The sequence below is a fragment of the Chelonoidis abingdonii genome, chromosome 9, assembly GCF_003597395.2.
Source record: "Chelonoidis abingdonii isolate Lonesome George chromosome 9, CheloAbing_2.0, whole genome shotgun sequence".
Classification (NCBI taxonomy): domain Eukaryota; kingdom Metazoa; phylum Chordata; order Testudines; family Testudinidae; genus Chelonoidis; species Chelonoidis abingdonii.
In genome coordinates, this window is record NC_133777.1 from 74,071,449 (window position 1) to 74,094,417 (window position 22,969).

At 44.7% G+C, this 22,969-nt stretch overlaps 1 protein-coding gene and 1 long non-coding RNA gene across 4 annotated transcripts in view; one reads left to right on the forward strand and one right to left on the reverse strand.

The window, feature by feature from the left end:
* The window catches only part of SV2B (synaptic vesicle glycoprotein 2B), a 769,788-nt gene extending 750,883 nt beyond the window's left edge, over positions 1–18,905 (forward strand). The window contains exon 14 of the transcript XR_012656569.1: positions 18,827–18,905. The gene's annotated coding sequence lies outside the window, so the exon portion shown is untranslated. The remainder of the gene's footprint in view (positions 1–18,826) is intronic.
* Positions 6,865–21,059, reverse strand: LOC116826356 (uncharacterized). Of its 3 annotated transcripts, none has more exons than XR_012656570.1 (6): positions 20,475–21,059; positions 13,680–13,793; positions 12,877–12,939; positions 9,534–9,645; positions 8,134–8,206; positions 6,865–7,063 (listed from the first exon to the last, which is right to left on the reverse strand). It is a non-coding gene; the product is annotated as an uncharacterized LOC116826356 (long non-coding RNA). The 3 variants fall into 3 exon arrangements; XR_004374068.2 differs by having other exon boundaries at positions 9,424–9,645; XR_012656571.1 differs by lacking the exon at positions 9,534–9,645.
* Positions 21,060–22,969: the final 1,910 nt, after the last annotated feature.

A 22,969-nucleotide genomic window follows, 5' to 3' on the forward strand; every position in this document is an offset into this window, starting at 1 on the left:
GTTTACCTGCTGCGTCCGCAGGTCCTGCCGCGGCTCCAGGCCAAACCAGCCCGACCGCCAGGGGCTTTCCCTGCACAAGTGGCATCCCAAGTTTGGGAAACACTGACCTAGATGTTTCTGCCTGGTCCCCTCACACCTCCAGCCCAGTGAATTATCTCCTCCTGTGTGAAGGCTCAGATGAACAGAGATGATTATCTCATGGATAAGTGGCTGTGGTAAAGGGGCAGCACCCCACATACACATCTTTCCCCTCTTTCCATGCTCCTGTGCACATTTGCCTGCTGTTTGCATGAGTTTATCTCCACTCCATGGAGCAGAGAATAGCAGCAGGCCCATAACCTTAGAAAGCATCTGTACATTTTATATGATTTTAGTGCTTCTGAAAGGCACTAAATTGACTTCTCTGGAGACTACAGTCTTCTTTTTATGCCCAGAACAGGTAGCACACAGTAGTACAGCATGGGTAGCCATTGGGCAAGTTTTCTCCAGATCACAGGATTGTCTCAATGTGCCACAGACTACTTCCAAGGTTGAAATAGGAATTCTGTCTCATTCCATCCTTAAGGTACATCTCAGCTAAGATTGCCATCTGTGTTGGACAGTTAGTGCCCTTTTTGGTGGTTGAGCTGACACTTGTCTGCTGGCAACTGACCTGAGATGCATGAATTCTTTTCACATAGACCAGCGAACAATCATCAAATGAGAATGACTTTCAGCGCCTGATCCAGGCTGCATGCAAATGGATAATGAGGAAGTAATTGGACCCCATCATTATCAATATCATGTATCAATAACAAGCTCCTATGTGAAAAGAACGAGGAGTACTTGTGGCACCTTAGACGCTAACAAATTTATTTGAGCATAAACTTTCGTTAATCTCGAAAGTGCCACAAGTACTCCTTGTTCTTTTTGCTGACACAGGGTACGTCTATGCTACAGGATTATTCCGATTTTACATAAACCGGTTTTGTAAAACAGATTGTATAAAGTTGAGTGCACGTGGCCACACAAAGCACAATAATTCGGTGGTGTGCGTCCATGTACCGAGGCTAGCATCGATTTCTGGAGCGTTGCACTGTGGGTAGCTATCCCATAGTCCCGCAGTCGCCCCCGCCCATTGGAATTCGGGTTGAATTCCATGCATGATGGTGCAAAAACAGTGTCACGGGTGATTCTGGGTAAATGTCGTCACTCATTCCTTCCTCCGTGAAAGCAATGGTAGACAATCATTTCGCACCCTTTTTCCTGGATTGCACTGGCAGACGCCATAGCATGGCAACCTGGAGTCCGTTTTGCCTTTTGTCACTGTCACCGTATGTGTACTGGATGCCGCTGACAGAGCGGTACTGCAGCGCTACACAGCAGCATTCCTTTGCCTTTGCAAGGTAGAAGAGATGGTTACCACTCGTTCTGTACCGTCTGCTGTGCCATTGAAATTGGCAATGAGATGACGGTTATCAGTCGTTCTGACCTTCTGCTGCTGTCATGGGTGCTCCTGGCTGACCTTCGCTGAAGTCAGCGGGGGCGCAAAGACAAAAGGGAATGACTCCCGGGTCATTCCCCCTTTATGTTATATCTAAAAATAGAGTCAGTCCTGCCTAGAATATGGGGCAAGTGTACTAGAGAACCAGTCTATCAGAGAACCAGAGAGCACAGCGCTCCCTGTCAGATCCCACAGAAATGATGAGCTGCATGTCATTCTAGGGGGTTCCCTCCAACAACCCCACCCGTTTTCTTCCTCCCCCAACCTTCTGGGCTACCGTTGCAGGGTCTCCCCATTTGTGTGATGAAGTAATAAAGAATGCAGGAATAAGAAACACTGACTTTTTAGTGAGATAAAATGAGGGGAGGCAGCCTCCAACTGCTATGATGTCCAGCAGAACATTAAATGGTGGAGGGGAGAGGAGCCCAGCATCCCACTGCTATGATAGTCCAGGCAGTACAGAATCTTTTCTTTAGACGTGAAGGGTAGGGGGGTGATGGAGTTCAGCCCCCAGTTGCTATGATGAGGACGGTTACCAGCCGTTCTGTACCATCTGCCAGGAATAACCGGGAGTCACTCCTATTTTACCCAGGCACCCCCAGCTGACCTCATCTGAGGCCAACCAGGAGCACTCACGGGTGAGGACGAGGACGGCTACCAGTCCACTGCACTGTACCGTCTTGCCACTGGGGAAGGGAGGGGAGAGGATGCTGTGTTCAGTGCCCCAGCACCATGTCTACCAGCAGCATGCAGTAGACATATGGTGACATTGAAAAAAGTCAAGAAACGATTTTTTCCCTTTTCTTTCATGGCGGGGGAGGGGAGTAAATGACGAATATACCTGAACCACCCCAGACAATCTGTTTGACCCTACAGGCATTGGGAGCTCAGCCAGAATGCAAATGCTTTCGGAGACTGCGGGGACTGTGTGGATAGCTGGAGTCCTCAGTCCCCCTCCTTTCCTCCATGATGTCCATTTGATTTTTGGCTTTCTGTTAACGCTTGTCCCACAGCACTCTGTATCATAGCCTGGAGATTTTTTTCAAATGCTTGGCATTTCATCTTCTGTAATGGAGCTCTGATAGAACAGGATTTGTCTCCCCATACACGATCAGATCCAGTATTCTTCCATACAGTCCATGCTGGAGCTCTTTTTGGATTTGAGACTGCATCGCCACCCGTGCTGATCAGAGCTCCACGCTGGGCAAACAAGAAATGAAATTCAAAAGTTTGCGGGGCTTTTCCTGTCTACCTGGCCAGTGCATCTGAGTTCAGATTGCTTTCCAGAGCGATCACAGTGGTGCACTGTGGGATACCGCCTGGAGGCCAATACCGTCGATTTGCAGCCACACTAACCCTAATCCAATATGGTAATACCGATTTCAGCGCTACTCCTCTCGTCGGGGAGGAGTACAGAAACCAGTTTAAAGAGTCCTTTATATCGATATAAAGGGCCTCGTTGTGTGGACAGGTGCAGCGTTAAATGGGTTTAACACTGCTAAAATTGGTATAAACGCATAGTGTAGACCAGGCCACAGACTAACACAGCTACCACTCTGAAAGCTACTATGTATTTTTATCAGTCATCTGCACACATTCCCTCTTTAAATAGTCTGTGTCTGTAACAATTTCATTCTGATGGAGACGTGTTAGTCTCTTCCATCCTTCACAAAGTCCTGTAACTAGGGCCTTTGTGGCTGTCTGCTTGCATAACCCAAGGGAACCTGACGTTTGTGAAAATCTGATTGGTCTGAGAGGGAGGTGGAGAAATGCAGTTCTCTGTAGAGGATATATTTAGGAGTGCAGCTGTGGGAGGTTGTGGAAACAAGAGAGCTCTTGTACTGCCAGAGCTCTGCTCAGCTCACAAACCTAAATAATCTGTTTTCTTAGCACTATATTTTTCCCTTCCACAGTTCTGGGGCTGAACTGAAACATACAGTTTAATGCAGCCACAATTCCTCCTGGGGAATGCACGCTGCAGTGCCAGCTCTGCCATCCCTTAACAGGGTGCAGTATGTGCCCCGCATACGTACTGTAGCTAGTCTGTAATGTGCAATAGGGCATGGTGACCCTGTCTTTACTGTACCCCTCTCTGCCCTCTTTGGAGAGGCTAGTACTGCTAGTGGTGTTAGTCTCATCAAGGACCTGATTCACCATTGCTCCAATTCTTGTGTATTAATTTACTCCAATGTGAAGTGAGTATAAAAATGCATCTAAAACCCTACTAGAGCAGAATGGAAGCATTACTTTGCATCAGTGTAAAAGGCACACAAGATACAAGGCAATGGGGAATTGGGCTCCCAAGTCTCTGTTTTTCAGCCATATTGTGACTGCCTCTGCAGAAGGATAGAAGGTTGAGGAGGTTCCTTGTACCCTCGTCCCTCAGCTTGGGCACCCATGCAGGGACACGCATGATCTAGACCTCATGTGGCCCTAAAAGATTATTGCAAACAAATGGTGCCATGGAGTGCAGTTAAAAACATGTGACCTTAGTCATCTAGTTTTATATCTCAGTAGTGTGGAGCACCAAAACCTGTGCAGGGATGTCTGTCCTATGCCTTCGTGCCCTAGCTTGGCCCCAAGGGCTATGAGGAGGTATGTACTCAGCCTGTGTCCACACTACAGATCTCTGCCAGCATAGCTATGTCGGTCAAGGGTGTGAAGAGGTGTTATTGCAGGCCGATATAGGTGTGCAGCAGAAGGCCGTAGTGGAGATGCAGTTATACGGGCAGATTCTTTACCAGTACTTGAGGGGAGGGGGGATGGTTTTACTATACTGGGATAGCTGCATTCACTCTAGGAACACTTTGCCAGTATAGTATACTGGTATTCCTATAAAGCGCTCCTAGTGTACACACAGCCTCAGAGGTAAGCCACTGAGCGTTCCATCCCTCAGTTTACTAGCTCTGCAGGGGACCAGCTTAAAGTTATAGCGAGGTCTCCATAGCAGCCCTGCCAGGGGAGGCTGCTGAGGGCATGCACTGAATCAGCACATGCCCTGGTTGCCTCTGCCTTGACACCTCCCTGTCTATTGCCACCCACATTTTGGGCTGCCATAACTCACTGCTCCCAGTGGAGGAGAACTTGCAGTTGCCTTCCACTAACCCAGCCTCCCTATTGACAGGCTTCCTGCTGCAGGGGGTTTCCAGGGGTCACAACTCTACCAGGTCTGCAGCAGAAGGTGGCATGGAACATGAAACGAATCTAAAAGAGATCTAGTTTATCAACTCTAGATGTAGCTTTTTTTCAAACACCTTTGTATGAAGGTTTGGTTTTTTACACCACTTACTTATCAGCAGCAGGTTTCAATTACCAGTTCTAATATTAAAAGTAGATTAGGCAATGCAGTAGAGTAGAAAAATATACTACAGTGAATAATCCTCCATTGGCAGATGGACAGACTAGTTGCACTGTGTGGTCATTTCTGTCCCTAATCTCCTTGATTCTGTCCCTTGCACTCAGGTTCTCCTGCAGTGACACGGTTATCTTCAGAACTAATTGGCTCAGAAAGCGCCAGTCTTTTGCAACAGATTATTGGCACCCTGTTTAAAAGCAGCTTCCCTTCCCCTCCCCCACATTATAAAAACAAGTGCTGTAGTGAGAAACCCAATACTACAGAGTACAGTATACAGAATCCCTTAGTACTACAGCTCAGTACATTACACAAAAGTCCTTTTATATCAGGGAGCTGGAGGTAGAAAATTCTAGAGGGGAAGAGCTCAATGATATTGACTGAATCAGCAGCTTTCTTTCATAAGAGATCACCATACTTGTCATTTCAGTGTGGATTTTGCATACCATTGTGGATTAGAACAGCACTCCACACACCTGTTCACCATGTTCCTGATTATTTGAAAATGATGGTGTGAGACCATTCGGGAGTATTTTCAAACTACTCAAACCTGTTAGCCTGATCTGAAGACAAGCCAGCTTGCAAAAAGAAGAACTTTGTACGCTTCTTGCCATGTCTGCATTTAGCAGGATGCAGCCTTGCAAAGGGCTTCCGGTCACGAGTCCCTGTTGGAGCTCATTGTAAAGACGAAAAATGAAATGGAATGAAAGCAAAGCAAAGGAAAAAAAGTTAAAGTTGGGGGACTGAGGGCTGGACACTACATTTCTAGGAGAGTGCAGAGGCAGAAGCCATTTTGTAGACAGTGTTGATAACAGACACACATCTGTTCATGGAAATTTCAGTTTTGGACGTTTATTCTTACATTTAACCATGAAATCTCTTAATTGCTTTGTCACATTCTCTGAGTTCTCTTTTGGCTTTGATCCCGTCGTCACTGCTGGAATTCATATTACATTCCTTTCTATCCAAAGAGTAACCCTATGCCTTCAGTCCAAATGGATTTTATTTTAAATTAAAGGAAAACAACAAAACAAGGAAGAACAAAGTAATGTCTTCATGAGCATGGTCTTTGTAAAATGCTGCATTAACTGCTGCACTGCACACAGTGCTGGCAGCTGCCTCCAGCAGATTCCTAGAAATTTAAAGATGCAGTAGGCGGAGAAGCTCCTAGCTGAAATATTCAGACACAATTTAATTTTATTCCAATTAATGACCAGGTCTTTTTCTAAGCAATGTATTTAATAGCTACGTCTTGTTTAGGGGATACCAGATACTGAGATGCTGTTGACAGGTCAACGTGAGAGGTAATTTCAGATGGCGGAAACTCTACTAATCATGTCCAAATTATTTGACCTTTGTCGATGGCGATCTGTGACATGCCCCCGGCTAGTCAAGGTAGGAGACCCAACCTTTGCATAAGATGAGCTGTACCTAGTAGAAAATGTGGTTTATCTACTAGGGCTCACACCAGACCCGTTCTCTGTGGTAGGCACTGGCTGACTATTGGTTTCTAGGTGGAATATAAGGTATCTTTTTTGATCCATAAAGCCCTAATGGTTTGGAAGCTGCCTACAATATCTGAGACCACCTCTCTGCCTGAGTGATAGCATACAGCTGAGCTCAGTGAATGTTTCAGAAGCTGGAGCCCTCTTGGTATAAAAGTGTGGGAGCAACGAGCCCTCTCTTTTTCCTGAGTGGTTTTCAGTGTTGGAACTTGATCACCCCACCTATTGGTTCGGAATAACTGAATTTGTTGGCTTTAAGGTTACCGTGAAAGGCTCATGTATTTAACAAGGTTTTGATGGTGAAAGAGGCATGGTAAACAACTGATGTTTTGTGGACATAAGGAATATTGTTGCAGTTGATTTCATTTCCATTTGGTTATTTTCTGGTTTTGGAGTGAGGAGAAGCTGCTGGTTTTATTTTTCATGTAACTATATGCTTAAATTATGACAGAGTTGTCGACAGCCCAGAATAGGAAGCTTTGAAAAAGTTATTATTATTTTATTAATAAATCAGATACCTCCTCCCAGTAAATGAAATATATATAGTGTTCCTTTCTTAGCTCATCCATTTTGCTCTTCCTTCCCTTCACTGTCATCTGGCCTGCATGAACATTGCAGATTCATTTCTCAATTTCTCCGCCAGCCCTCAAGTTAACAGTGCTTCCTTTTCACTACTGCTGTCTCTTAAGAGTAACTCTGAGGTAGTTATTTCCTCATCAGCCTCTGTAGGAAGACAAATATAAAGGTATAATTTTGCCACAATGGCATTATGTTCTAAATTGCCCCCTTTATACTCTGCTGGTCCAGTGGGCCTCTGCATCAAATTTAACCCTGATATAAACAGGTTTAATCTGCTTCCACCCAGACTACATATGGTCCATAAATTCTCCCATGCACTTCCTACTTCTCCTTTACATCTTTGGTTGTTTATTCTTGTAATACTGACATTATAACAATATTTCAAATTTTTATTGTGCTTTTCATATTTAAACCACTTTATCTGTATTTACCAGTGTGTCCTCTTAACCATCTTAATCGCTTTCTTACCTACCAGATTACATTCTATTAATATCATTTGAGTTGGCTTTTCATTTTTAAAGCAGTCATCTTCAACCTCTCTTCTGACTCTAACTTTTCATTATGGTAGCTGAACCTTTATTAACTCTCCTGAATAAAGCACTTTTCATCCATGATGGACAAACCCTATTCCTGGATATATAATATCAGTATCTGATATGTCATTCAGCAATGTCATACTTTAGTGTTAATTACATGATTTAAAGGGTGTGGGGGAAGTAACTTTGAAAATCCCAGTAGAACATTTTTGTTTGCATTGATTTCAAATCACTCATGTTTGACTTTATTCCGTACAGAGGCAAATGTAAACACTTTTTTTTTTTTTAGCTGCTGGACGACCCTTTTTACTTTGTATTCTAGGAGCAGAGTGCTCAAATATAGGCTATAACACTGAGGAACTTTTGTTGCAAGCAAGCTGCAGGCAGAGCAAAATAAAATGCATCTATTCAGGAACCTTCTTTCATACTAACAGGTATTTCACAGTCAAACATTTTTACCTCTTGGTAGCCAACATCCTACTTCTTCAAAAGGTTTTAATGCCAAATATCAGAAGTAGGACATGAAGAAACTCTATAGCACAATTTAATTTCAAGACATGCTGAAAAGCCTGTGCCTCTTATTAATAAATCTATGTAAAGAAAATTTGCAACTTCAGGGAGCATCCAAGGAATATAATCACACATGCATACACAAAAAATGCACACTTTCTTACTTACCCTCTTATATATAATCAGGCTAATCTCTGCTTTTGCATTCTCTCTCCTTTCCACCGGCAAAGTTAGTTCATAACTATACATGAGAATTTTCAAACTATTGGCAAACAAACTTATTTTTTAACTCATTTCATTCACTTCCAAATTCTTAGGACAACATTCCACTTTCTTTCAGCTACATGAGGGAAAATCTGGAGTGATTATATTGATTTAAATGGAATTACTCAGGGCTGGATTAAAAGGATAGGCACATATCTCACACTTTGGCTCCTGGAATCATGTGGTGGCACAGAATCTCAGTTTTTTTTCGTTTTTTTTTCTGTTTCTAGCAATTGTGGTTGCAAAGAAAACCTTGAAAACATCATCCAAATATAATGTATGCAGTGATCCCTGACCTGTGTCTGTTTACAGCTTAAAACACTTTAACTCTGAAAGGTGTGATCTTCCTCATTTGATTTAATGGATCGTTGACTCTGAAACCCACTGTTCTAGGGGAACCCTCGCAACAATACCACAGCAGAAGATTCTCTGTGTGGGGGATGCTTACCGCCGCTACCCTATCAGGATTCTACAAGAGTGCTGTCAAGGATTCCAACATATAGAGTCCTCTGCTCATCTGGGTGGTGGCTGAGATCTCCCTTCTCTAGGAAAGACCCCAGCTATGTGAATACATGGAGCAGTAATCCAGGTACAGAGGATGCCCAGCCTGCCCAAAAGGAAGAGGTACTGCTGGGCCCCTACTAGGGCAGAAGATGGTAGTATGGGTCATATCTGATCCTGCCACCCCAAAGAGAGTCAAAGGGTTCCCTTTGGGATGTGTCTAAAGCCCCAATTTTCCTAACCTGAACCTAGAGTGATTGTGTATTTCCACTTGAGCAAGTGAGGGCAGATTTTGGCCTTCAAGGCCAAATTCATCTCCAGTGTAACTCTTCTGACTTCATCTCAGCTGGGCTTCAGTGAGTTACACCAGGGATGAATTTGGTCCAACAAGCCAAGTTCTAGTCTCATTTCCCATATCCTAGTGTAAATCTGCAGGAATTCCATTAAGGTTAATTAGGAAAATATAGACCTAAGGATTTAGAAAAAGATGCTCAGTCCACTAGAAAAATGAATTGTTGTCAATTATCATCTCATTTATAAAGGTATTAATTCCAAAATATTCACAAACATAACTTTCTTCAGGTTTCTGTAAAGAATGATGAGTTCTCTCCTTTCCTATCCTTCATTCCCACAGCCCCAAGAGTGTGATATCTTGGCAGACAGGCAGAACAATATATTTATGTGAAACTCTACCTTGGGCATGGATCCCTTATCGTTGCCAAGTACTCTTTGGACTCTTGATAAAATGATGAGCCTCTCCCAGTTTAGCAGAACACTCCTATGACTCTACAAAGGGTATTTACCGATAGAGGTGGGGGTTGGTAAAAGATTCTGTTTGCAGATACTTCCTTTCTGAATGTGGGTAAAGCCTTAGCAATGTGTCCAGCTTCCCCACTTTTTCAATCCTGCAAGCTCCTAAAGGCAACAAATTTCAACACTTTATAAAAACTAAAGCATTGAATGCAAGTTACAGTCCTTGCCTTTTGCAAGCTGTAGCTCAGAGATATTAATAGGGTTTCTGGGAAACTGCCCACCAACTTGTATCATTTAAAAATTGATCTCAGAGTTATGCAACAAAACTTGCAGCGATTTCTTCACATGTAAAGAGACATGTAGAAGCTAGATATCACTCTTTGTATCATGTCTAGATCACTAGATATTGTCAAGAAAGGTGAACCAAAATTTGTCCCAGCATCTCCCGTCCTTTTATATCTGTTTAGTTTTGGAGAAAACACAAACATTGCATTTACTTTACAAACAAAGCATTTTAAGTTTAATGTGCCCTTAAGCACAATCTGGTAATGACAGCAGAAAATTGCCTACATGTAACAGAGGCAAAAGGTTTTTGGGTACTGAAACGGATTTGTTGTTCAAAACACCAGGGGTTTATTATAAAAGATAATTTCAACACAGAAAACAAACTTTGTTTTAAATTTAAGATTGCTTCAGAATCATAAGACTAAATCCAGTAAGGGCTAGGGTTCCTATCCTGAATTTCTTGCACTCTGAAATCCGGAGCAGCTTTAGTTGTTGAAAAAATGCAGGATCAGAATATAGGACAGTATTATCGCTGTTTATGGTGTTTTAAGATGGCAAAGAGCTAGCTAATATGAATGTGGTAGCCATCAGCAATAAGACAGAACTTCACATTTTCAAGGGTTTTAAAAGCACTGGGCTTTTTAAAATCACATAATCCCTATGGAAATCAGTGGGACTTGCACATAAGGAGCAGTCCTATAACTAATCCTCACAACAGCAGGCAAACAAGTATTATCACCCTTATTTTACAGATGTGAAACTGAAGCAAAGAAGTTAGTGGGCCAAAGTTACAACTCAGGAGATCTTGGCTCTCAGGCCTGAGCTCAATCCATTAGATCAGTGTTTCCCAAACTTGGGATACCGTTTGTGTAGGGAAAGCCCCTGGTGGGCCGGGCTGCTTTGTTTAGCTGCTGCGTCCACAAGTTTGCCAGATCGTGGCTCCCACTGGCTGCAGTTTGCCGCTCCAGGCCAATGGGAGCTGCAGGAAGCGGCATGGGCAGAGAGACATACTGGCCGCCGCTTCCCGCAGCCCCCATTGACCTGGAGCAGTGAACTGTGAACGGCGAACTGCGCTCCAGGCCAATGGGAGCTGCAGTCACCTGGACCTGTGGACGTGGCAGGTAAACAAACTGGCCCGGCCCATCAGGGGCTTTCCCTACACAAGCGGTGTCCCAAGTTTGAGAAACACTGCACTAGATCACAAGTGCTAACGTAGTATCCCCTTTTGATATTCAGTGACTGTCAAGTTAAGCACTCATTTTCTCTTCACCAGACTTGGTAAAGAGAATTAAGTCCAATAAAACTTCTTGGCCCCTTTTTCACTTCAGGTACACCTTATTACTTTCGTTTGCTACTGCTTTTTTTCTTGAAAATGGAAATATGAAAATTCAGAGCTGCATATACTAAATGGTTTCATTTTGAACAAACTGCAAAACCACTGGAGTTTGGTTAGCAGACTGGAAAAGGTTCCCCCCCCCCCCCTCCACCACATGTTCACCAGCACTATTTGCCTGAAGACAATGTGTTTCTGACTATTCTTGATAACCAAGCCTTTGTTGTTGCTATAAAGGTATATAATTCCAAATAGGAGCACAATAAAAATGTTAGTAAATTCACCATATTAGCATGGTCTTGGGTTTCAGTGTTAAAACATAAAAATAAAAAAGTAATTTCCCTTATTTTACAAATATTATGCAAAAATATACATTCTTAGTGAGTCTGTGTGTTTTTATATTTGCCTTACTTTATGTATATTATGGCAGTGCTTAGAGGCTTCAGTCAGGTTCAGAGCCCTGTTGAACTAGACCAGGGATCATCAACCTTTGGCATGCAGCCTGCCAGGGTAAGTACCCTGGCAGGCTGGGCCGGTTTGCGTACCTCAGAGGCGGCTCCAGGCACCAGTGCAGCAAGGGCATGCCTGGGGCAGCAAGCGGTGGGGGGCGGCCTGCCGGTCGCCGTGAGGGCGGCAGTCAGGCTGCCTTTGGCAGCATGCCTGTGGGAGGTCCACCAGTCCCGCGGCTTTGGCGGCAATTTAGTGGTGGGGACGCCGACGGTGTGCCACCAGTAGACCTCCCGCAGGTGTGCCTCTGAAGGCTGCCTGACTGCCATGCTTGGGGCTGCAAAAAACATAGAGCCACCCCTGGTTTACCTGCCACGTCTGCAGGTTTGGCTGATCGCAGCTCCCACTGGCCGCAGTTTGCCGCTCCAGGCCACTGGGGGCTGCGGGAAGCGGTGGCCAGCGCATCCCTCGGCCCACGAAGCTTTCCACAGCCCCCATTGGCCTGGAACGTTGAACTGCGGCCAGTGGGAGACGTGATCGGATGAACCTGAGGATGCGGCAGATAAACAAACTGGCCTGGCCCGCCCAGGGTACTTATCCTGGCGGACTGCGGGCCAAAGGTTGACAATCCCTGAACTAGACTGTCACACATAGAGGACATGGTCTCTGCCCAGAAGACCTTTCAAACTTGCTAAAACAAATTCCGAACAAAGTGGCTAAAACAAATTCTGAATCCCATCTTCCCAAACTCTGTGGAAGTTCAGAACAGATGTGAATCTTGAACTCTCAACTTAAAGAACATGTAGGTCTTGAGTTTTGGTCCACTGACAAAAATTACAGATCATATAAGAGAAATTAAAGCTATTGTGACAAATTCTGATTCTCTTACACATGCCACTGTTTCCAGTATCAGAGGTGTTAAGTCTGGATCTGTAAAAGCAGCAAAGAATCCTGTGGCACCTTATAGACTAACAGACGTTTTGGAGCACGAGCTTTCATGGGTGAATGCCCACTTCGTTGGATGCATCCACGAAAACTCGTGCTCCAAAACGTCTGTTAGTCTATAAGGTGCCACAGGATTCTTTGCTGCTTTTACTGTTTCCAGTGGGACTGCTCATTTGTGTACAGTGAACAATATCTGGGCCACAAAATCAAACTTCCTGCCAAAGAAGAATTTTATTTACAGAAGTTTCAAAATGAATGGAGAAGTTTACACCATGAGCCTGATTATTCCCTCGTTTACATGGGTGTAAATTGAAAGTAATTCCACTGAAGTCAATGGAGTAACATTGGTGTGATGGAGTAGTAAATCAGGCCCATCAACTCACATTTTTGTGCATTTGTTCAAGCTTCATCACTTTAATTTGGTTAGGGTGTAGCATATTTATACACTACCTGAAAAAAAGTTAAAAGCAATACAAAATAAAACTAAAACTAAATAAATATACAGCATAAAACATGTATCATAGCTTTTCTCTTGCTAAGAACTGAGTTACTTTTAAACATTTTCTGCATGGGGAATAAAGATAAAAAATGACGGTAAAGCTTTTCTAATGAGGGTGGGGAGAGACAAATGAGAAGTGAGTAACATGCTGTTGCCTGGAATAATGCCTGAAACACCAGAACAACTGATAAAGCTGTTTAAGTACTGTGATGCCTGACAGAATTAAACTATAGCGAGATTCTGTTTTTTTACCCAAAACCAAGAAGCAGAAGAGGAATAGATATTTACACTACAGAGCTGAGAATATGAGCCATTCAGCCAGTGGACAATCCTTGTCACACCTTTTGGCAAGTACTGCTAGGTGTGAATGCCTATGCCATCAGCCTGGCCTCAGAGGCTGGGGGACAGAGAAGGACTGATAAGAGTCCAGGTGTGAAAATGAAGCTTGTATAGCCTGATCAATTAATATAATTGATGATTTATTGGGGTATAATATGCACTTGTCACAGATAGGTTCTTTTTCAGGCAGCAATTTAGAGTTAATTAAGAAAATAAAATAGGTGGAGCACACATATATGAGCTTTAGTTAATACAGACAACTGGCGGATACATAAGTATAAGGATAAAATAAGTAGAATAAAATGGTTTTCTGCATTGTTCATGTTTACAACCTTTCATTTTGCGTACTTAAAATTTTACATTGTGGAGGCCATTAGAAACAAAGATGAAAGGGAAATCTGGTGGCACAGATCAAAGAGTAGCTCCTGATTTAGTTTATACCCTTTCAGGGGCTTGATGAACCTGGAAAATAGAAAACTTTATTGGACCCTCCATACTCCATCTTTATATAACTTATCGGATACACAGCCACAGTCTGAATGACTGTTCATTACGGCAATGTTCCAAAAATGGAAACTGGAGTGACAAATGTCTGCCAAATCATAGTGTTTTAATACAAGTTTAAAATGAAGTTTGGAGTGGTGACTGCATGTCTAGTTTCCCCAACAGTTATAACTTGTTTAATTAGTTGCTGCACAATATTGTCCATTCATGTTATAGGTTACTCTTTTCACAGAATTTTCCACCTTGATAACTGCACTGGATGAGATGAGATAGCAGCAGCTAGTCCTTTTGACCTATACTGAAGTTGTACTTCTCCTCCTGTGCACACATATAGGAGGGATCCCCTCAAACACATTACAGCTGCATACACACTGATAGCCCTCCACAGGCAACAGGTGCATGCGGGCACTTCAATTTGGTCCCACTGATATACCAGCAAGGGAGGCAAATTCAGTTTCTCTTTGAAGATGTCTTCTTTTGAGTCAACCTACTGGATGAACAGCAGCCAATGTGTTAAAAAGATCTGTATTAGGGTCAAACACTGGCAATGAAGTAGTGAATGCCACATACAAGAATGGGTTTTAAAGACCACACACACTGGGGGTGATATGGACTATGTTTTGGGATTTTTGGTTATGGACTTTTGCACTATATTTCCACTATATTGTTAATAAACTATGATGGACTGGAGGATAAACTCATATGGAATTACTGGGGACCCAAAGGGGAAACTGAGGTGAGGGGCCACTTGCAGGCTGTCTCAAGGCCATACGGGAGGGGTCCAGGATGAGGCCACTCTTTTACAGATCCCCTACACTGGACATCTGGTGACTTCTGAGAGACTCTGACTGGAATCTGAAAATCTGAGCAGTGTTAAGGAAATGTCCAGACCGAAGGATGTGAATGGGTCCAACAGGAAAGCAGAGTCAACAGTAAAGACAGCCAAGAGACTTATGACAAAGGCAAAATAGACAGAAAGAGATCCCTACTGTGATGTTGGACCATCACAATATATCCTCCCAGGCACTAGATAGTAGTCTAGCATTGGGAGTGATGGGCCGGAGAACCAAACTCTGCTTCCCATTATGGGATAGACCAGGGATCGGCAACCTTTGGCACGTGGCCAGTCAGGGTAACCCCCGGCGGGTCAGGTCGGTTTGTTTACCTGCCGCATCTGCAGGTTCGGCTGATCACAGCTCCCACTGGCAATGGATCACGACTCCAGGCCAATGGGGGGTGCGGGAAGCAGTGGCCACAACATCCCTTGGCCCACACCACTTCCCACAGGTGGCTTACCCTGATGGACCGCATGCCAAAGGCTGCCGACCCCTGGGATAGACTGTTGCAACCCAGTGGAGGGCTGATGGACATTACACAGACGCTATTAAGAAAATGCCAAGCTAAGCAGATGGCTCGCTATAACAAATGAGCCAAGTAAGCACAGATGAGCAGGTCAGACTCCAATTAACGCATAGCCACACAAAGCAGTGGTAAAAGGCAATTGTCCAGTCCAAGCACCAGTGGGATACAGATCAAATGAGTTAGCAACAGACCCAAGACAGCAGTGGAGGCAAAACTGAAGAAACCTTTGTAGTAGTGACCGACAGTCAGCATTCCCAGACACATGGGGCAAGGCCAGGACCCGGAAGATTTAGAAAGAGCTTCAGGCATCATCTGGCCTGATGTAGGAATCAGAAGAAACAAGGTTTATGAGCAATACAGAGGACCAAAAGGAAGTCACCCAGCAGAATGAAGGCAGCCATAGGCTGGAAGCAACTCTCCTCCCCATCCTCTCACCCAGCAATAACACAAACAAGAAATTGGAGACTGATTCAAAGACCAGCATACTTGAAGGACTATGAGCCCTTATTTAATTGGCGTATGCAGTCTGGTCAAGCCAAGCCACAGCGTTCTTATCAACAGTGTTCAAGGCACAAAGACCTCCAGTAAGTTGAGTCATTTTGTAGTCCTCAACAATATGTGTCATGGTTTGTGGTTGCCCACCTTGACATAGTGGACTGTCTCTAAAATGCCACTGAAATTCTGCTGCACGATGGCCTGGCAGTAAAGGCCATGTCCCTAGGATGGGCTATGTGTTAGTAATCTCTGTCCGCAGCAAGTCAGCAAACACTGGCACAAAAGACACAATAACAAACAATTAAAAGGAAAGAGGTAACAATCTGCATGGAACTTGGAGGAAAGAGCCCCAGTTGCAGGAGGGAAGAATCTGGAGAGGACACCAGGAAGTCAGTCTGTTTGTATGACTGGAATGCTTAGTACACTTGCAGCTGGTCTGTAAATAGTTCTCTTAATGAAGAGCCAGTGTAGTTGTAGAAACATGGAGTTCTCTATGTTATTACCCAGCGTGCAATACATGAAACAGAGATTGTATACAGCTAGTGCAAGTTAGAGCAGCCCCCAAGATGCTGTAACCTGCACTGGGGCTGGCACAAAGAATCAAGGAACTAATAATTAATGACATAAATACATAAGTAAAGAAAGAATTGTTCTTTCCTCACTTAATTTTAGGGATTTTGCTTTTCAGTGTAAATCTAAAACAACTTATAAAATATCAGCTGTAACTTTTCAATAATTGATTTTAAAAATTAACTCTGAAAGAAAAGTGTCATACTTTAAGGAAGTTTCAGTGGAATTTAGATCCCATTCTTGCCATCCGCTGTAAGTTACAAGTTATAGCCTGTGTCATTTCCTGTTCATGCTCTCTGTAGTTCAGTTTTTGGTCACATGTAGCAGCAATGCGGTAAGAGGATTTTTTATGGTTGCAAAGGTGGAAATGTGAGCTTTTGTGAATTTTTAAAATGTTTGCCCGTCAGTTCCTCAAATTTACTGTATGCCATCACAACTTAAATAAATGTATACTAAACAATTTTCTAGGAAGTACCAAAATGCCCCAGAATAAATAATGGAAATGAGAGAGACTGGAAGATGAACCCTAGAATTTCTGCCATTAGTCTTACTGGGATGTTGCATCCCTCACACCTGGCTAAAAATGAATATGTAAATAACAACTCTTGTCTGTGTCCTATTTTTGTTTTATTCTTGTTTTAGCCTGGATATTTTCTAGCCTGTTGTCTGTTATCTTCTTTTCCTTTCCTACTGATGTTCACCGGGAAGTAAACATCTAGGTTCCAATCCTGCAAACACTTTCAGATATGAATAACTATATGCACAAGAAGTTCCATTGACTCCAGTGGTACTAAGGTTTGCAGAATTTGGGCCCTGATTTGCAAAACCACAGAGCAGACTTTCTGCCCTCCATGTTCACCAGACAGACAGCTTTCTACTCTTCTATCTTTAAAGAACAGCCCTTTGCCTCTTTCAAGAAAGAACCCCATCTTGCTTCCCTCTGTCACCCCTGAGGAACTGCCCACCCAATCTACTCAGAAGAAAATACTCTCAAATCAGAATCTTTCCATCCTCAAAGATCTGTTAGTGAAGAGTGATCTGACACCCTCCCAAGCAACCAGATTCCTCCTGCTCCTAGGTTTAAGGAGCCCGATATTTAAGAAGTCACAGTTGGCCTCCAACTGCCCAAGATTCCAACTGTCATAGAACCAATGGGGTATAATTAAAAACAACAAAATCTCAAGGCCCTACAACCCTCTGCCTCCCCCCTCCCTGTAACATTCCGTAATCTTCTTTAGCATTGGTGATATTCTTGTTACATCCTCCTTACACAAAATGGAGGATAAGCCATCTCACTCTGTGAATGTGTCAGAACTTGAAACTATTTTAAATGGCTGAAAAAGCACAAAGAAAAGAAAGAAAAAGCCCTGTATGTTAAACAAACTGGGCAGCTGAACTACGTACATGCGCATTACAGCATGCTTATATATTTTCTGATATTTCATGCCTGGTAAAGGGGAACATTGTGATGCAGTGGGGGAGATAGCAGTACAGCAACCCACTTCAGAGGAGATATCAGTGGACAGGGTAGTTGAACATATATGTAACTGAGTACTGTGTGATGTGGGAATGCGTATGTTGAAGAAAAGGTAGCTAAATCCAGGTGTAGTGGGTGCGGAGAGGAATAGCTGAATACAGGTATGTGTCGAATTGGGCAGATAGAGGAATGGCTAGTTAAACAGACACGTTTGTGAGGGGTAGAGGAAAGACCAATCTCAGATGAAGGCCAGGATTTAGGCTTCCATTGTTAGGACTGGCTGGGGGATTAGCCACTTGATTATTGCTGTTTGTCTTCCAGGAAGACAGAAGCACAGGAACATGGTGATGGATGGGAGATTTAAAAAAAAACACAAGGCCACAGAAGAGGAATTTAAAAGGAAAGTAATCTGGATGCAGCAACTGTTGTGAGGCCAGAAGGGATCATTGTGATCTTCTAGTCTGATTTGCATAACACTTGGTCATAGAATGAGCCAGGCATGTTGGGGGGAAATAGTGCGGGGATCACCGATTTCCTAACCAGTAGCTTCAATGTAAGGTCTGTCCATCCGCAGCCAGATGAAAGGGAGAGCCCCAGCTAACAATTTTTAGACATAAGGAGCTGATATCAGAATTGGGAGTAAATGACAGACCGCCATCTTGGCCAATTGCACTTCAAAATGAAGGCGCTGAGTATATCTGAAATGGGACATTTCACTAACCAGTTACACAGGTTGAGGATCTGGCCCTTCCCATTTTCCATGTTGTCAACTCATGATTCCAACCAAATTCTTGTGACAGTTTATGGTTTTCTTAAAACCTCAGCTCCTGGAGTCACATGCATATGTGAGAATCTCAGTTTCCATTAAAAAAGTACATTTCCAGCTCTCTCAGTAACTTGAAAATATAATGCATGTGTACCCTGAAAGGATCAAAAATAAAAGGGCAAATAAAAAAAATCTTGGATGCCTTTTAATTTCATTATTTTTAAAACAATCTCATGATACTGAGGGGCTGGATTTATAATTGTTGAACACTTGCAACTGTCAATACTGTGCTTACATTAGGGAAATGGCAATAGTTTGCAGTAAGGATGGAAATACAGAATCATAGAATATCAGGGTTGGAAGGGACCTCAGGAGGTCATCTAATCCAACACCTTCCTCCAAAAAGGACTAATCCCCAACTAAATCATCCCAGCCAGGGCTTTGTCAAGCCTGACGTCAAAAACCTCTAAGGAAGGAGATTCCACCACCTTTCTAGGTACCCCATTCCAGTGCTTCTCCGGCCTCCATTCCTAGTGAAAAAGTTTTTGCCTAATATCCACCCTAAATCTCCCTCACTGCCACTTGAGACCATTACTCCTTGTTCTGTCTTCTGGTACCACTGAGAACACCGGTTAATTAGCGTAGATGTTTTTTGAGGTGAGGAGCAAAGAAGATCTTCTAATTTTTTTATTGTTAATTTTCTTTCATTTGTAAAGTCTTTGGAGGTGATTTAGGAATTAATGAGAAATGAAAGAGTAAAGTTCACAACACAGCGGGCACCCACACAAGATAAGGGACAAAGCTACTCAGATGCAAAATAGTGAGAATATCCATGGACCAAATTCTGAGAGAGGGAGAGTAAAGACTAATGGCCAGGCTGGGTTGGGGTGTGAGGTGGTTTTGGTGACACTGGCCAGGGTAGATGAAGCCTGGGTCAGGCTAGGATATGGATTCAGTGGCACTGGTTGGGGTAGGAAGTGATGTCTGGGGCAAGGTGGTTTTTCAATGGCACTGGCAGGGGCACAGGGCAATGTCTGGGCTGGGGTGTGAGGTGGTTTCAGTGGCACTGGCTAGGGTAGGGGGCAATGGCTGGGCTGGCACTTGAGGTAGTTTTGGTGACACTGACCAGGGTAGGGGATGATGCCAGGCATGTGAGGTGGTTCCAGTGGCACTGGGCGGGTAGAGGGCGATGCCTGGGGCACAACATGGTTTTGCTGGCACTGGCCAGGGTAGGGAGTGATACCCGGACTGGGGCATGATGTGGTTTCAGTAGTAGTGGCTGTGGTTGTGAGTAATGCTTGGGCCGGGCCGGGCTGGGCCATGAGATGGTTTCAGTGGCACTGACTGGAGTAGGAGGCAATGCCCAGGCTGGGGCACGAGGTCATTCTGATGGCACTGGCCAGGGTACAGAGTGATGCTTGGGGTGCGGCATAAGGCAGTTTTCGTGACACTGGCTGGGGTAGGGGGTGATGCCCAAGGTGGTTCTAATGGCACTGGCCAAGGTAGGGGGCAACGCCTGGGGCCTGTGATGATTTTGGTGGCACTGAAGAGAGTAGAGGGCAATGGCTGGGCCAGGGAGTGAGGTGGTTTCCTAGCACTGGTCAGGGCAGGAAGAAATGCCCAGATTGGGGCATGAGGTGGTTTTCTGGCACTGGCTGGAGTAGGGGCAATGACTGCGCTAGGCCAGGCCAGGAGGTGGTTTCGTGGCGCTGACCGGGGTCGGGGGCGATGACAGAGGTAACAGCGGGCCCGGAGGTGTTTTTAGCCGGTAACATTGACCCCCGCGTTCAGACCGCCCCGCAGGCCGACCAGTCACAACTGTTCACATGCTCCACCCCCTCCCTTCCCCCAAGCAGAGTCTATGGATTCAGCGAGGGGCGCAGGACTTGCGCGAGGCCGTGAGTGACGGGAGGGGCAGCGAGAGAAGGAGCGGAGCCAATAGGGAGCAGCAGATGCGGCTCGCGCTCACCATACTGTGCTGCGACCGTTGGGGTTGCGGTGGAGCTGCTCCGGGGGTGGAAAGACCAGTAAGAAGCGCGCCCAATAGGAAGCGGCGGCTGAGTTGCGCGCGGGCCCAAGATGGGGGGAGGAAGGAGGGAGGAGCGCGGCCAATGGAAGCGGCGCGCGCTGAGCCCGGAGGGGAGGGAGCTGCGCGGCCTGTAGAGAACAGTGGTTGGCGCATGCGCAGAAGGCAGGAAGTGGGGGGATGAGCGATAGACAGGGGGTAGTAGCGCAGGCCCAGCCCCTTCCCCGCCGCAGTGAGTACTGACTCTGGCGGCCATGTTGTGCGGGGGGAGGGGAGGAAGGAGTTGAGAGAAGACGGGAGAGACAGACTCTCCCTCACACACGCCGCACAAGATGGCCGGGGAGGCAGCCGCAACGGGGCTCTCAGGTGGTTCGGCTGCTGCTCGGCTCGCCGGAGTCGGGGAGGCACCTGGGCACCGGCCTCGCGGGCCACTTCGGGCCCGGCACTCAGGGGTTCCGGGCAGACGGAGAGCGGCGAGCCGAGCTCCGTACGGGGCTGCGGACAGGCGGAGCGCGATGGCGCCGGGCTCCGAAACTCAGTCGGCGCCTCGAGCTCCGTGGGCAGGTGGCGAGCCGACCGCCGCCGCAGGCAGGGTGAGGAGGGGAACGGCTCTCGCTACCCCGGCCCGCCGCCGGTTCCCGTATTACTGGTGAGTGGTTCCGTCTCTTCGCCTCATTGTTCTTTGTCCTTGGGAGGAAAAACAAAATGTCCTTGGAGCCGGGAGGGGGAGGGGAGCCCCCCCCCCCCCCCCAGCGCCCTGGGCTCAGAGAGCCGGGAGCGAACACCCTCTAGTGCTGCAGTCCCTTTCACTGGAGGGGGAGTCTCGCGCTGGGGGGCCGCGGGGTGCTGCAGAGCCGGAGGGAGCCCACCTCTGCGAGCTCCCTAAAGACATCGAGAGGTGCTCGGTATGCAGAGCTCCCCTCCCCTGCCGGACTAAAGGGGCCCTGGCTTCTAGTCCCCACACGGAGTACTAAGGGGGGTGGTGGTGGGGCTGTAGACCAGTCGTTGGGCCCCAGTGCAACGCTACTGGAGAGGGGGCGCACCCCAGTCCGTCTCCTGTGCACCATGGCAAGGAGGCATCTGCAGACCAGTTGCTAACTCCAGTGCAAGACTAAAGAGTAGTGGGGGATGTAGACTTTACTATGTGTTTAGCTCCAAGTCCTAAGCTCCTCAGATAGTTCTGTAAAGAGCATTTGTTGCCCCTTGCTGCTGAAAAGGGGATCGGTCTCCCTAGTTTGTAAGAACAAAGGCGCCATGTCTGTTTCTTAAAAATAAAACTTGTTTTTTTTGTGGGGTGTTGGCTTTTAACTCCTTCCGCACCAGTGAGCGAAAGCAGGCTACAGAAGACTGCTTCAGTACTTTACTGAAACGATAAATTATTTAATTTATCTAAAAAAATAGTTTGGATATAGAGCTTTAAACAAAAGTCTGACATTTAAGTGCAATACAGGTCTTGTGGTTAAAATGGCATTTAACTTAGAAATTTTCTAAAACAGCCTTGTTTATGCCAGCTCTACAGTTGAAAGTTTAAAAAAAAAAATTACTGTTGTGAATTAAACTCTTCTGCAGGAGGAAAATTAGTTACTTAAAAATGAACAATATGTGATAGTAACTAATTTTAAATGACACTGAGAAATACGTAGTTACAAAAAAAAAAAAAAGCATTTTCTAAGGTGTCATTCTCTGGTATTTAATGTGTGCATTTTTCTGCTACCAAGGCTGCAGTTATTTGCATAGCATTTTGATCATTGTTCAACTGTGTTTTTATAATTTAGAACTTGTGATAACCTATTATTGAACACTCCTTTAAAAGGAAAAGTTTAAATGGAACATTTAGTGTTTGCTTCACATTGGCTCACATTTAATGATTACTCATATGTTTTAGGATAATGTTCAAATACCAGATCTGTAAAAAGTTACTAAAAAGTTACTGTAGAATATTACAAGGTAAATAAAGTAGCTGCTTTTATATTAATTGGAGATGGTATGTAGCCATATTTGTTGCAGTTTATCTAGTGTTAAGTCATAGAAGATTTTAAAGTCTTTGTGTTCTTTTTCAAATACAACCCTTGAAAGGTAAATCTACAGTTTCATGATATCCCTTGTGTGAATTGGGTATTATGAGAATGAAATCTGACTTTTTAGAAATTTTAATGTTTAAAAACATTGTGTTAATCTTGCACACAAACTTGTGTATCTTCATTTTAGATGTAAATTGTAATGGTTTTATAACTACACTTACATCTCTGCAGCATTAAGCTATGACACAGTTTGCTGAAAAGAAAGTTCTAGGTGAATGCCTGCGGTGTTTTTAGCACATTGATAAATGATTTTTTTTAAAAAAGAAAAAGCTTGAGTGCGTTGTTTCTTTCAGATGCTTTTTCAGCTTCAATAGTTATTTTGGTTTTGAAAACAAAATAGCCCTTATTTCCTAAATT